A 17,022-nucleotide genomic window follows, 5' to 3' on the forward strand; every position below is an offset into this window, starting at 1 on the left:
TCTGCCCCGTAGGATTTTTCTATACCGAAAAAATTAATCTTCCATTTTTTTTATTTTGAAATCAAAAAATATTTAGAGGTCGCGCAAAGCGTTAAAACTTTCCATGTTATGGAAAAAAATAATAATTTTTGGTAGACGTGGTACAGAATTCTTGAAAATCAATATTTTTCGGGCGGAAAACTTTGTTTCTCTTCTTGACACTTTCGATAATAATAAATAAAATTTTTAATGATCACAACTTTTTATAGGTCACCTGATTACTCACAAAAATACAAAAGGGGGACCCATAAAAACCGCTAGTATTAAAAATAAATAAAATAAACAACTGGGTCTCCAGATAGAAAAATACTGATTTTCTAGAATTCTGTATTATTTTCGCGAAAAATATTTTGTTCACATATAAAATATATGGAAAACTTTGAGACGCGTCTAAATATTTTTTTATTTCAAAATAAAAAAAACGATCCTAGGGGGTAAGAGCATTAAAATTCCGGCTTTACTTTTTCCCCACAAGCATTTTTGGACCACCCTAGTGTGCACGAGCTGAGTTTTGCTGCCATTAACAGCGATTTCGCAGCCATTGATTGCTTCGACAATTATTCAGGAATTCCACGTTAATCCGCGGGCAAAAAGCAGATAGCAGCTGGCAAAAAAAAGTATTCTATAAAAGCTGCTCGAGTCATACAAAGCAAATACCATTCAAGAATTGTAAACGTGTGAATTTAGTGAATTTAGGGAAATTGTTGTAGGTACATATTTGAGCGCTTTTCGATTTTATTAGGTTAATTTCAGACGAAATTCAATTTGATTTTGTCGCAAATTATGTAAAAAAAAGTGTATGAAAAAGTGAGTATAATATTTTAGGCGTTAAATTTTAAGAGATAGGAGTGGTGACACAAAACGAAAACTTGATAAAAAGTTTCATGATATTTTCGCAGTTTTTAAGACTACTGTGTTTTTCGTGACTTTTCGCGATACTTTTGTAAGGCCAACGGATTAAATGCATAAGACTATGCAGCCGACCTTGTCATCTACGTTGTAGACTGGTAGGAGGAGACCATATGTTCCAGACTGCAGGCAACCCTAAATTTAATCCTAGAATGGTGTTATGAAAAGGGCTTTTTAATAAACCCAACAAAGTATATTGTCTGCCCATTCACCAAAGGAAGGAAGTTCAACCTAACCAAACCTAAATTGGGAGGGACGGGACGAGATAGACGAATCCTAAGTGTTGTATAATTAGGCGTGACACTGCTTAAAAGACTCAACCTGACCTCAAGTCTCACAATGGTTACCCAGGACGCAACAAAGGCGTTTTATGCTCGTCAAAGTATTTGATCAGGGGATACTCAAATAATTTTATGGATATTCTGATGCTGTTTCGTTGTTGTGATCATAACTGAAATCTCCGACTGTTGGACCAAATATTTTTAGCTTTCATGCGGATTGTGGCAATTCGTTCATGATGGGGTGAAACTGGGTAGAAGCTTTGAGGCCTCCGTTCAACTACCACCCATATCATGGCAGCTGTAAGGAATGTAGCACACTGCAAATATTTGGCAATTATGTCCAGCCCAACGCAATTTGTGTACAGTGATTATGTCTCTGAGAAAACTAGAAGTTCTTTAGAGACACCATCCCTATAGAGGTTCCGGATATTCCAAGTGCATATCCGTGAATCGTAGTCCCTGTCCCATTTGCGAGAGTCATCAACGTTGGGACTGGCAAGATTCCGAGACTTCTTTCGACTTTATTGGAAGCTGTTTTAACGTGGCTGGTCCCAAGCCCAGCGCTCAACCCATTGCTGAGAGAACTATGTAGTTTCTCAAACAAATACAAATAAATATAGCGAACGGCTTGCTCCAAAGCAGACGCCCGTTTACAGCCATATCTCAAGGCGAACAGACGATATTTACAAGCTTCAGTGAGTCTTTAACTGAATTGAATAAGTCGCAGTCGCCACACTGAAACTTCTTCGCTCTCTGTGGGAACCCAGGCTCCACTCGACCCAGAGTGCGCGAACGAGGGCGCAAGAGGTGGGATTGAGTATAGCCTGGCAACTATATCTGCATACCCAGAAGAACGACTGTACCCCAATGGCGAGTACTAACTATTCAATGCAAAATATGATACGCATTAATTATATGCGGCTCTTGAAATAAAATGAAAACATTTTCGTTTCTAATTCATGGATTTATTCATTCCATTTTTTATAATTTGTATGAACTTTTGGGAGATTGTTAGTACAAGTTACGATGTGTATAGTATACATACATATATACATACATTTGTATATGTTTATGAATGCATTTGAAATAAGCTCCAATTTGCAAATTTCTTCACAACCTCCTCCTTTCAGCCTTTGTCTCTTCGATTTTAGTCATCCTTTTACTTGTTACATCCGTTGAGCTTCTTTTAAGATATGGTTCCCACTAATTATCCTACGATAAACTGGCTCCATTAATGTAATATGCGTTGCTTGCTTTGAAGTTTGCAAAAAAATATTTAAATTTACATTGTAATATCTTCTCACAAATTTTATTAGGAAAATTCTTATTCAACCTCGAACAGTTTCTTGTCAGCCAAAGCAATTTAAATGCCGGATTTCCCATGTTTACTAAAAACTTTATTCCGCTCTTTTTAAGAGTTCGGATATTTGCTATCTGGAACGCCCATTGTACTGCGATAAAAGCTATAAAAAAAAAATCAAAAAGTACGCGCTCCACCACATTTCTTTGACAGCTGGCCGAATTCTCCTTATATGTTTATGTACCTCAACTGCTGATAGAGGTTTATATTGAAAAGATAGTAGCTGAATAGTGACGAGCGAAGGAAATAATTAGAAGACATGCGCAGTAACTACTATAATACAGCGGCTCTCAAATAGTTAAGGTTTAGAAAATATTCATATTCTATGCAAAGCAGCCTAATCAAAAAAATAAAATAAAAATTGTTTACGAAATAATTTCATAATACTACCTTAGTTAAGTAATTACGAATCAACGATTAAATCTACACAAAATATACTACACGTACTATAACATTACGTTTACCCATTGCTATTCCCATACCCTTAAGTGTCAACCCTATTCGCAAAGCAATGACAAAACTCATGACATGACAATTTTCTTTATACTGCGCCTAAAACCATACCGCAAAAACATAATTTTAAAGGCTCACTGAAGTCTGCAGCGTCTGTTCGCCATGAAGTGCAGCTGCGAGCGGGCGTCTGATTTGGAGCAAGCGGTTCGCTATATTTTACGTATTTGGTAGAGAAACTACAGTTCCCAGCAATGGGCTGTAAGCTGGGCTTGGACCCACCACGTAAAACCAAAATCCAATGAAAAGTCTAAACAAGCAGCCTCGGAATATTGATACCCTCGTAGTATTTAGACGACCCTCGCTACGATTACGGATATGCACTTAGCATATCTGGACTCCCTGTAGGAAAGATACCTCTATCCAACTGCTGGCTTAGAGAAATACCAGGCTGAAGTAACCACAGTACAGAAAACACACAAACATACCCCGTCCAAATAATTGCCAAATATTTGCAGCCTGCTACATTAATATATTACAGCTGCCATGATGTGGGACTTGTTGGCCTCTACAGCTTGTACCCATGTTCACCCCATCAGTGAACGAATTCCCACAATTCGCATGAAAGCTAAACTTTATTTGGCCCAGCAGTTGGAAATTTTTGTCCTAATGATCAAACCTCTGACAACGGAGAGTGCCTCATAGACTTCGCCGCAACACGGAATATAGTAGTAGCTATTTAATAGGACCATACAACAGCATCGAAGCATCCATAAAACCAGTTGGATGTCCTCTGACCAAACTGCTAACGTTCTCATAGGCGCGACGAAATTTCGATGTCGAAAAACTACGGTCTCAAACGACACGCGAGAACTTTCGCAATCGACTCGAAACTTCTCATTGACTCAATAGATATAAATGAGCAGTGGGAATCGATCTTCCAATTTATTCGAACCGCTGTATCTACAGAAAATAACAATAGCAACGTAGTTGCCACTTTTAACGCAAAAGGACGTTTCAAAAAGGTGGTACAATAGCTTGCAATGTCCTGTAAGGAATCCAGTGATAGATTTTCAACCTTCGCGGGTTCATAGCCTCCACGAGAGGGAGTTATCTATTTGTTGGTCCCACCACACAGTAGCCCTCTTATTGGTTTCTAGTTTGTCCAGTACATTACTAAGGCTAGTTTTCACAATGCAAATGACAAAGATCGGTATAGCATCTGTTCGTGTTTGGCCTATGATATAATCAGTGAAGGTATGAATAAAGGAGATAAGGTTGTGTTAAAATATGTCGACATATTTTTTCGTCGAAATATGACACAGTGAAAACCAGCTCTTACAATTGTCGATAGCTTTCCATTTTTTGTTTTGAATTCGGGTTCGGGGATATCACCCAACTTTTACCACGAATCCTTTGATGATTGTCTTTGTTGCTTTCTAGGTAACCATTATAATACTGGGGTATCGACATAACTTCCACGGATATAACTTTCACCGAACCGTGACATAAGTTCCATAAGTTCCATGGAAGTTATGTCTTGAAATTGGTACAATCGATCGATATTTGGTCCGTGGCAGTAAAGTCTGACATTACTTCCACAGATCTGGCTCACGGAAGTTATGTCATACATAAGTTTTATGATAATTGTAAATTAAATGAGCAGCTCACTGCACAAATTGATGAACTCCACTTAATAAAAAATCTTAAATTTTTGTGTCAAAACTCGAAGTCCGGTGCAAAAATTTATATTTTCGCTTAAAATTAAAAAAAAAGGTCAATGTACCGAAATCTAAGACGATCTATATGACATTATTGTGTTTACCACTTCCTCAACGCAATAAAATAACGGCTGGATATAAGGTTTTAGTAGCACAAGCAATGAATTTAAATTGTTTTACATTAATGCAATTAATTTTCGAATATTTTCGAAGTTGTTGATTAAAACCGGTGAGTGAAACTCTTATGACTTATCAGATGCTTTTTTAATTTAGTGCTTTATTTTTAGAAAATGTTTAGTTTAAAAGTGCGCATCACTACGGCTTTAAACGCTGCATTAGGAAAACGTTTTTCTATTAACGGGAATTTCTTCCGTTTACTTTCGCTTTCCTCAGATGAGGATGATATTTCTACCCAGCTTTTGCGAGTTATGAATGATGGTTACCAGCCACCAAGATCAGCCAAGTCAAGGTAAAATAACAAACTCTACCGAAGGTGGCTTTAGAAAAAGTAGTCGAGAAAAATTGATTAGAAAACGATGAAGAAGACTAATTGGACATTGAAATGGAGGGCGACTTGGATGATGACTGGATCGAGTTTTCTAAGGAAAAGTGTGTTGTTTTATCCTTAAAAAATCATATAAACGAAATAAATTAGAAAACTGTCAAGGTTTCACTGAAACCGTAATTGGGTTTTATTCCTAAATATTAATAATTAGATCGCCAAAGAGGGGAAGTTAAGCCATGGCATAGCTTCCACAAGATTTTCGTGGAAATCTTCTGGAAGTTATGTCTGATCTTCGAGCAAAATTAAGTATGAACTAATTTCCAAAGAGCCATGGAAGTCATGTCCATGGAAGTTATGTCAGTTACCCGTGAGATTTGAGTTCAGATTAAGTATGTTAGGCAATGCGCTGTACGAAGTAGCTTATAGTTACGGTGACCATTCGTACCGATTTTGGTGTGACAGTACCGATATTGAGAAAATTGTTGCGCTAAATATTTTTTAAAAGTCGGGACGTATAATTGTCCTGATTTTTCATATTGGCACCGATTAAATCCCGATTTTCTGTGCTTCCTTTATTAATTTAACAAGAGTCTTCTTGTAATCTGGCCAAAAAAAAATGTCCTACACACGAGGCAGCACTTTCGTTTTCACAAAGAACAGAATATAGGGGAGCTACAAACATAGCCAGCATACTTAGTGTCTATAATCTTTGTTTATGTTTTACACTGCCTAACTGGAACTCTTGCTATATTGCAGTCATCTTTCTTGTCAAAAAATATTTTTTAAGGTTTTCATAATTAGTTGTTAAGTTTTTTTTTTATGAAATGATTCTAACTTGAATTACAGTTTTGTAGCCCATCCAATTATATTAGTGTAAATTTTATGTAGCTAGGACTTACCGTTGATTTTAGGTAAATTTTTTTGTGGATGGTGTTGCTCATTTTCTCCATACAAATAAATTGTCGCACATACTTTGTATGGAAGAAAATGCGCTAACAAAAAATTTCCAAAAATCAACGGTAGGTCTAAGCTACCTCGAACTTGCAATTTGTTATAATAAAATTGAATGGGCTACAAAGCTGCATGCTCAAAGAAATTCTAAAAGTCTGATTGATAAGTTTAAAATTTGTATCAACATTTGTTAAAATTCGTCGAATTACAAGGTACTTTTTAGAAAGTAAGCTTCATTTTCTTAAAAAAACATATAATAGAAATTTTTTAAACAAAGAAAAGTAGCCAAACCTTGCTAAATTGTCTTTTCCCTATTTATATTATCGCCATCGTATATATTTAGGGGATTCACAAGACGTGTTAACCGTCGTAAAATCTTAAGCTTAACACTTGTTTATGTAAAATAGCGGTTAAAATGGTTGGGGGGTTGGCTAATTATATATTCTTTATCAGTTTAAAAGAATTTCGGTTTAGTTAGAAATCCCCTAAAACCATTTTAATTAAAAAAGATGTTAACCTTAAGATTTTACGACGGTTAACACGTCTTGTGAATCCCCTAATTTTTTCTTTGTTTTGTCTTAAATATAACTATATTAAAAGATGTTATGTGTTTTTATTCTAAAAACCAAATTGTATGTTTGGATTCGATGCTTTAGAAATGTCCCGAAATTTATTCACAGAAATCTGGTCACCGTACTTATAGTATATCTATGTACATACGTGTGATGGCAACGACGTATGTGCTGCTCTTGATGAATCCCACACTAGAGGTTTACGCCGACAGGCTTTGCGGCGGCGGCGTGGTCAACGTCAAAAAGATTCGGCGGTGGCGGCGACGCCGGCGCGTCTGGAAACGCCGGCGCTACTTCTCATAAGGTAGATTTCAAAGAGCCATGAGGCTACTAATATTATCATTTCAACTCGTCAGCGTTAGGCATTCGCCATGCCAATTATTCTATTATTATAATTCTATTTATTTCATTATTGAATTAGTTTTAAATTTAAATATTGTTACTTCCTACTTGAATTAAAATGTTGAGTGTCTGGCGCTGATTGATGGGCGAACAGAAGAAGGTCTGAGGTATATACATACATACACACACGGATCTCTATATTCTCTACAGATCCGTATATACTATTTAAATTTAAAGAAAAAAAAAAATTGTTTAAAGTTTAGTTATTGGGGTAATTTATGCCGCTCTCAATAAATTTTTGCAATAGTCTTATCAACTCGAACCAGAATGGGACTTTTTGACCCACTGTTGAAAAAAATGGCTTATAGATAGTTAAAACTTCCACTAAAATATAAAGCGCCAAATTTTTCTAAGGAGAACCGAATGTAATGAAAAATAATACTAATGTTTACCATAAAGAGGGAACTTTAACCCTGTGTAGAAAACATAGCGATGCGAGGGAGCAAAACCTTCCTGGGGTTTGACCACCACTAAGGAATGCTAACGTAATTTTCACACAGCCACCTAGTACTTGTATACGTATGTGGGACCCCAGAATAAAATAACTTACGAATGTAAATATTAGCAAAAAAGTGTTTGTTTAAAATATTAAAAAAATACATAGAAAAATCAACTTGTCTTTGATTTATCTTCAATAATTGAGGAGTTAGATGCAAAGAGGCCGCTTCTATTAAAACTGCTTTCTGAGATATTGGAGCTAAAGTTTTTGATGTGTTATAAGTTTCTTGTTGTTGTAGTAGGTGTATAAAAAAGTAGTATTTTTGTAGTATAGAAAAGAATTGTCTACTGCGGAAAGAAATCGTTAGATTACCAGATTCGACCCTAATTTAACTGTAATAAACGCTGTCGTCAAAAAATATGTTACCTATGTTTTTTCTAAGTTATGCTATTTTGGAAAAAATAAAGGAGATCATACTCTTGTCCAGTGGCCCAAATTATGCAAAAAACACTAATTTAAAAATGTAATTTTCATTTCGTAAAATTGTGTTTTTATACAAGTAATATTTAGTTCCTTCAAACGATGTATTCAATGTACATACATCATGAAAATTTTGTACAAAATTCCTTAGGCGCCGAACGCCGCCGCCGCCGCCGCCGCGCCGATATTTTCGTAACTCGGCGGCGGCGCGTGAGGAATGACAAAAAACGCTGGCGGCGGCGGCGTGGCTCGGCGGCGTATACCTCTATCCCACACACATTCATATTTCCGTTCTGTCAACATATGTACATAGGAACGCTTTGCAAAATCTGCACGTTCCCTATTTGTGTCTCAACTGTGACGCCAGCAGCTTTAATCGAAATTTATTCCACAGCACAGGCACATTATACGGTAATATCTTTTTAAAAACTTTATTTTTCTCGCTCGGTCTATGGTGAACTTGCAACATCTTGTATTTCCGGTGCTATCGCGAGCACAGCAGTCTGCATACACCGAGACGCTTAAGAAAACAACAAAAACAGAAAAAAGACAAAACTCCATAACAACAGCTAAACACATAACGCTTTGCAACAGCAGCGGCAACGGCAGCTACAAAATAAAACCATAAGAAAGTGTAAGCGTTTGGCTTGGAATTTATATTATTATACCAAGCTAACGACGAATGCATTAGCGTTGATGCCAGCAACAAAAACAGTGCAATTGCAATATAAGCGCGGAAAACAATAGCAACAATTGCGATGGCACTACCCGGCAGGGAAAGCTACTAGTTGTGAACTAGAATTCTACCAGTTTGCGTTTCAGCCCAACTAGTTCACGTTCTATCCTTTTTCAATCTTAGCGACTGGTGTTTTTTTAGCATTGCGATGTCCTACGATATGTCAATTGTCAGGCTATGCATCAGCATCTACTAGTAGAAATACTAGTAGCATCATACCAGTTGATGAGATAGTTTGCCAATTCATCGCCCATGAAAAGCATTAGTATGCCTTTTTGCTCGCGGCACTCCAACAGTCGCAATGGCCGACAGAGCAAATCACTCGCGTGGTATGCCTGAGGTACCAGGTTTTTTATAATATTTCTTTTATTTATATTTTTTATTTGGTTTTTTTTTGTTATTCTTAAATTAAATTTAAAACAACATTTTTTTTTTTTTAATTAATTTTTTTATGGCACAAGTATTTCTTCCCATATGTTTGTTTCTTTTTTTTTTTGTAATACAACTCGATTTTTAAGTTTGTTATTTATATTTAAATTGAAATAATTATTCCTACTTACATTGATCTAACTTTAAAAATCTGAACCACCTCCAAGCGGCCTCGAGAACCTGCTATCCCAGAACCAGAACCAGTAGTCTTCACATGACGCCACAGCCGACATTTGTAAGAAAAGCAATTATAATTGCGTTTTATTTTTGGCTTTGGCAATTCAAAGGCAGATGTCGCTGGACGCTTAAGTTCTTCGAAAATTTCGCACTGGTAGGCACATACTAGTTCATGAACTAGTATTTTATCTAACTGGTTTGGGTTTTCACTGCAGGGTAGCTGCAGCAACATGCCACAAGCGGCGCTAACAGCGACATGCTTACGCTGCTGGAAGCCCGGAAAGCGCGAAAAACATTTCATTTTATTTATTGTTGTTGTGCGTGATTAGCAAGCGCAACAATTTGAATTGCCTACTTACAGGCGTACAGCACTCCTTTTTTTTGTGAAATGCAATTGATGCAAGCAGAAGAGTGAAAGGTAGGTAAGAAATTTTGCAAAGAGGAAAAAGAGGTAAAATGTGGGGCGGAATTAGATGGTAATGAAGGAAACTTGTTTGTCTTCTCAGAATGTTCAGTTTTAAAAATGATTGTACGCTGTTTTAAAAGATCAATTTAAGAGTCACATTAACAAGGCCTTGGATGAGTGCTACGTCCAGGAGATCGTCTAGCAACTAAGCAAAACTGATTTTGCGTGATGTACTTGGGTCCACTTAAGACTGCCTGGGATGGCTATTTACGTTTGGTCCCTTTGACCAAAGCGCCCCGCGAGGGACTAAGGAGGTGTTCTTCTCTGACCGGATAGCAAATACTAAGCAGCATGGCGACACTTCAGACTCGCGTTACGAAAGCCTTACCTCCTTTTGCATAATAGCGTGCTCTTTTTCCTGTGCATTTCTGGCTATACGGCAGAAGTGATCTCAGCTATGCGTCGTTTTTGAAAATCTTCCAGCTGCCTACTAGTAAATCCACATTTTGACCGCCGATAGGCCAAGGCGCTTTTCTGGACATCGAGGACGCATTTGACAACACTTCGCATGCTGCAATAAACAATGTTCGCTGATTTGCAGTGGGGTGAACAATACCCTCGTAGCCAAGATAAGTAGCTTATTGTACCAGGCTGAAACATAAGCTATAAACTACAGAAATCAGAACATTGCCAACTTGACTGAGAGCGGGGCGGCTATTATGGCCGTCGGATCTCACCAGCTAACATCAAAATTGGTTATGGAGTGACTTGACTGAATGTGCTTGGTGTGACCAATCGAGTTTGAGTTATCTGGATTCCTAGCCATAATAGTATAGAAGAAAACGAGATTGCTGATAAACTTGCGAAGAAAGGAGCACGAATTTCTTTCATCGGCACAGAGCATTTCTTTGGCATTGGAAAATAAAGACTCTCTGCCCTGGCCTGGCTGGAGGAAGTGGCCGGGAACAATGCACCAGGTCTCGAGCAGCCCAAAGCAATTTTAGGAATATTTAAGCTAAAACGTTTTAAGGAAAGTATGAGCTTATCCAAGACTAACTTAAGAAGTAATTCTGAAGAACACTGCAGGCTACAGATTTTTCCGGACTGATATCGAAACTGCACAGCACATCTTGGAAAGGTGTCATACACTGATGCATACCTGGGTGAATGTTAAATATCCGAGGCCGGAAACTGCTGGACTTGGGTTTGATAGAGTCCTCTCAATACGGCTCCCGAATCACCTGCCAGACCAGAGTGTTTTGGGGTAGTCGAAGGTCGACAATGACATCCTGCCACCATTTGCGGCGGCCGGCTGACTTGGCAAAGGTCGCTTTGATTCAGTGCGAGCCCGCTTTGTTGCATTGTCCTGCTTTTTGTCCTGTGTTTTGGGAAGTTATGAGCTGGGAAGAATTTGTGTTCTCAGACCAGCTCCTCTTTCGACAGTCCCCAACAACAGTCTCGGGCTTCATCTTGGCCATAGATAGCAGGGCGAAGATTTTTGACTGAAACTCGCCAACACCTCTTGTGCCATGGAACTTATACCGTGGCTCTCCCGACCCAATCAGCTGCTTAGCAGGCTGGGACGGCAACAAGAGCTTTTCATTGTCCCTAATTGTTTGGACAACTTGATCATTTGACACAGCATCCAGGTTTACCGTTTTTAAGTTAAAGTTAAGTCAAATATTTTAAAGAATAAAGGTTTAAAAATGCTTTATTAAAAAAAAAATTAAGAGGCTTGCCACATTTTTTTATTTTTAAATTCCATTTAATTACCAAGTTGAATGATATAATTTTAAATTACTGTCAAACGTTTAAAGGCTTACCATTTTTAAGTTAAAGTGAAATTAAATATTTTAAAGAAAAAAGTTTTAAAATTGTTTTATTAAAAAAAATAAGAGGGTTTCCACCTATTTTATTTTTAAATTCAATTTAAGTACCAAGTTGAATGAAATAATTTTAAATGACTGTCCAACGAGAGAGGTCTAATTAAGTTTTTTCTAAAATATGTTTGAAGAGGGTTGCCATCTGCTCAAAAAGTTAAAATCAATTTTAAACAATTGATAGAAACCTTAAAATAGACAAATCGATAGTCCGGTTCAATAACGACACAATTAACAAAAAAAAAAAACTGTTAGTACTGTTAAGTGGTTCATGGCTCTAATCCTTGTCGAATCCATGTCTAATCTTTTGTACTGACTTTAGCAATCCTTTCTTCTTACTTAAGTATGGGATATAAATGGATTAGACAAGGATTAGAGAAAAGAGCCACTTCGCAGAAGTAACAGCGGTTGTGTTTTGAATTTTGAATTGTGTCGTTGTTGCAGAGGACCATCGATATGTATGTATTTAGGTATTCATCGAAAATATGTAAGTAGGCTTTATTTATGTTATTCAAAAGGTTTGCCACCTTTTTTAAATACAATATTTTAATGTGAATATCAAAAGATAGAGGCTTAGAAAGCTTTATTTCGAATATATATTTTTGAATAAGGTTGCCACCTGTTTAATATTTCAAAATAAATTTAGTTGACAAGTTAAATTAAATATTTTAATATGGGCGCAAATGTGAGAGGTTTATATAAGCTCTACTTTAGAAATATCTTTGAAGAGGGTTGCCACCTGTTTAGAAACTCAAATCCATATACATTGTTAACAAATTAAACGATATATTTTTATATTATTGCCAAACGGGGGAGTTTTGAATTGGCTTTATTTCTAAAATATCTTTGGATAGGCCTGCCAGCTGTTTAATAATTTAAAATCAATTTAATTGACAAGTTAAATGAAATATTTTAGTATAGGTGCCAAACAGGAGAGGTATCTATATATAATAATTTTAAGAGGGTTGCCAGCTGTTTAGCTAATCAAGTCAATGTAATTAACAATTTTAACAAAATATTTTAAAACGGTTCAAAACCCTTATTTGGAAAATATTGTTTGAGAGAGTTGTTAAATAAAATATAGGAAAGTTAAATAAAATATTATAATACCGGTATCAAACGAGGGAGTTTAAAAAAAATATTATACCAAAAGTATTTTTGAAAAGGGTTGCCATCTCTTTAGAAAGTCAAAATTAATTTAAGTAAAAAATTTAAAGGAATTACTCTAATATGGTCCAGAGTTGCCACCTGTTTAAATATTCAAGTCCACATAATTAACAAGTTCAACGCAATATTTCTATATGGGAGGTTGGATACAATTTTATTTGGCAAATATTTTTAAGAGGGTTGCCACATGTTTAGAAATTCAAAATCAATTTAATTGAAAAGTTAAACGAAATAACTCTATATAGGTATAAAACGAGAAAGGCTTTAAAAAGCTGTATTACGAAAATATTTATGGAAAAGCGTTGCTACCCCTTCGGAAAACCAAAATCAATTAATTGAATAAGTTAAACAAAGTATTCTAAGATGGTTCAAAAATAAGAGAGGTTTATATAGCTTTTTTTTGAAGAGGGTTGCCACCTTTGAAGATATTCAAGCCAATATAATTAGCTTGAACGAAATATTTTGTTACGAGTATCAAACGAAAGAGGTTTAAAAAGAATTTTTGAAAAGGGTTGCCACCTCTCTAAAAAGTCAAAATCTATTTAAGAGAGGTTTAAGTAAGAAAGGGTTTGCCACCTGCTTAAAAAGTTTAAGTCACATTAATTAATAACTTAGTAAAAGCTAGTCCTTTAATAAAAATAAAATTAAAATAAATTAGATTCACTTATTATTAATTTTAATTTGTTGCTAAAGCAAAAAAATACTACCCAGTTAGCTTATTTTTATTCACAAAGGATTGATTGATTGATGATTCATAAAGGGAGCAAATTAGTTAGGTATGTATTTACATGCAGTGTGGCTTTGACAACCAATGTTAATTTTTTCCTTTCTAAAACCGCAAAGTATTAAATTCAACACGGAACAACCTCAGCCATCCAAGGAATGTAAGCATTTTTCCCCTTCAGCTGACACACAAAAAAAATCTGTCACAGATCAATTTTCACCGCACATTATTTAACCCTTTAGTGACCGAAGCAGCAGCAGAAAAAAGTTTTCAAGAGATTTGGATTACACGCCAGTGTTAGTTGTGTAAGCGCTCGAACGACAACCAGCAGGGAGCAGAGCTAGAGGATACACACATTTGCTTGCATTTATGTATGTATGTGCATGTATCTGTGTGTGTGACGACACCTACAAAAAACCAGTACACCTTGCTGCTCGAAAGCCATTCGAGACGTGCTCATGCCACTTTGCCGGTTGGTAGGTCCTCAAGTTCACACTCAACACACCGCTAAGCATGTGGATGACGTTGATGATAAGGATTAAAGCACGGAAGAAAGAAACAAAAATATCGACATTGAAGGACACAAAATGACGCAGTGTGCAATAAGCAGAAGTTTTAGGGACGTGAATAAGATGAAATCTCTAAAATTGCATTGCAGGTACAAATGTGCGCAAGCCAAAGTGTGAACTTTGAGAGGCCAAAAGGGCGAAACCAGAAACAAAAAATAAAAATAAACGTAACAAAAAAATAAAACACGCTGAAGGCAATGTTAGCAATGATGATGTTGATGAAAAAACGAGAAGATGCACAGCAGCTGCTGCTGCTGCTGCTTGCAATCTTTGGCAACGTGGCAAACAAGCGCAATTTTGGTTTGTCATTTTAACCGTGAAGCAAAATGAAAAACAAAAAATTTGGCGAGAAAACTATCAATTTGGTTGTATGTTCTTTTTTTTGTCATATGTATATGTACATATATGTACATAAGGCTGGCCAAAAAAAAAAGTGAATTTTGAATTTTAATGTTTTCACCCCCTGGGATTGTTTGAAATCAAAAAGTGGTTATAGATCGCTCAAAACATTCAAAGTTTTTCATGCATTTTATATGGGAAAAACAATGGTATAGAATTCTTGAAAATCAATATTTTTCGATCTGAAAACCCTGTTTGTCTTCACGAGGCTTCCAATAATAATACTAACTTTTTATAGGTCCACAAAAAACCCCTAAAAATGCAGTGGGGGTACCTATAAAAAAATTTTTAGTACTAAAAACTTATAAAATAAACCGCAGGGTATTTTTGAAAAATGCTAAGAAACCTATTTTCGCAATTTGGCAAACTCCAAATTGATTTCAGATCCATGGTTTCTTCGGCAAATTTGCTTAGAATTACATGTATAATCGCTCTGCGCTATAAGCGCATAGTCGAAAAAATCTTCCACACAAATGGACCCGCCCTAGTACATACTAGTGTACATATGTATGTATGTACGTGTCATGTTTTAGGGACAAACATCACGTGTCACACTTACTATAAGGCACGTGCGCCACGGCTGGAAGTAAAAAAGAAACAAAGAAACGAAATTTGTCACTTAAAATATAAACTTATACTATACTCCCACATAGGCGTTCACATTCTTACATACCCTGCAAACCATTTTTTCAGAGTACATATTCAGAATTGTAGAAAAATTTCAAAGAATTCGTCCGATTTTTGTGCCGAATTTTCTAAAATGAAATAAAGTGTGCACACTTCGATTATTTTACGAAATTTTGGAAAAAAATCGGTAAAGCAATGAGAATGAAAATAATGCTGCTATGTGAAGAATTTCGTACAGAATTTTTTCTTTATTTTTCGTACAGAAATTTCTTTACGAGTTCGTGTCAACCACTTCATATAATTTTTTCTTTGAAGATTAGTAAAAAAAACCGTTACAGAAATAAGATGCTCCTAAAGATTTCGTTAAGATTTCGGGAAATTTAGTTTGCTGGGCACACACATCATATACTTGTGTGTGTGTGTGTGTGTGTGAACGCATCTATGCACTTTTTTTCTTAACTTGCGTGAAATGCCTTTATTTAACACAAAACTCTCAAAAGCGGCTAAACTTCGTGCAACATGTTGCATGACAAGCTTCCATAGAGCTTAGAAAGTAAAGCGTTACGGAAGGAAAATCAACTATATTTTTTTTTAAGAAAGCAAAGGCTTTTTAACCAAACAAGAACTTTAGTATAGATGAAATTTTTTTTTAAGCCGCCACTCAAGATTTTACAAATTAAATTGATAAACAAAACCCAAAATAATTTCTTGTATAAGTACAATACTGCTCCTACATGTTGTATATGAAGGCACTGCAATAAATGCTTTCACCAAAAATGTAATTCACAAATCTTTACACATTTTCAATTGCTCCAATTTGAAATTCAATTCACACTCAATACACAATAATTACATTGGCACTTCAATCAATAAGCAATAACAAGTTTTCAACTGACAACACAAAATTTCCTTCACACAGATTCATTCAAATGCATGTAATAATAGCAAACTTTTCACCAAGAATCTACATACACAAAATTTTTGTTCTAATTCCAAACTAGACCAAACATATATGTATGTATATATCATATGTATGTATGTGCGAAATAGTTGAAAACAGCAGAATGTAATTGAAGACCATTTGTGGAGTATGACAATCATTTACTGTTATTTATTGTTTACAGTGTCTCCTGCACTTGACAGATTGCATTCTGCATACTGAACAAACGAAACTTTTGACAAAGTCCTATACACATACATATGTACTTATGTACATACAAGTACATATGTACATATATATATATATCTGCATATTGTAAGTGTTTATGTTCCATTGGCCACATGGTAATTGCTGCAAAACTATCTCTGTTCTTGTTGTATACTTTAAAAGTTTGTCATTTAGAAATCATCGTATGCTGGATTACCACCAGCTATTTAAAGGCAAAAATTGTAATGACAAAGTTCGGCATTAAGAAATAATCGTGTTATTACATTCAAAAAAAAAAAAAAAAGTCTTTAAGTTAATTTCCACATTGTATTTTTTAAATGACACCAATTTTTTGTCATTTGAATGCCTTGTGGAAATTCCGCATTAGTCGTATTTACTGATTCATTTAAATTTTAATTTATTTAAAATAATTAAATTTAGTTGAATTTTTTCAAAATATAATTTTATTTGATTTGGTTCAATTTAATTTTATTTTATTTTATGTTATTAATTCATTAATTATTACCTAGTTTAATAAAATAGTTTTTTTTTTATTTAATTTTATTGAATTAAACTAAATTTATTTTAATAAAAATTAGTGACTTCAGTTTAATGTTATGACTTTAATTTAATTTAATTTTATAATTATAAT

The 17,022-nt window shown here is 35.4% G+C and overlaps 1 long non-coding RNA gene across 1 annotated transcript; it reads right to left on the reverse strand.

The window, feature by feature from the left end:
* Nucleotides 1–2,172: 2,172 nt before the first annotated feature.
* LOC118735710 lies at nt 2,173–2,746 on the reverse strand. The gene is made up of 2 exons (XR_004992632.1): nt 2,563–2,746; nt 2,173–2,482 (listed from the first exon to the last, which is right to left on the reverse strand). It is a non-coding gene; the product is annotated as an uncharacterized LOC118735710 (long non-coding RNA).
* Nucleotides 2,747–17,022: the final 14,276 nt, after the last annotated feature.

Source organism: Rhagoletis pomonella, unplaced genomic scaffold (assembly GCF_013731165.1).
Source record: "Rhagoletis pomonella isolate Grant_MI unplaced genomic scaffold, Rhpom_1.0 Rhpom_scaffold_00003, whole genome shotgun sequence".
In the NCBI taxonomy this organism is placed as follows: domain Eukaryota; kingdom Metazoa; phylum Arthropoda; class Insecta; order Diptera; family Tephritidae; genus Rhagoletis; species Rhagoletis pomonella.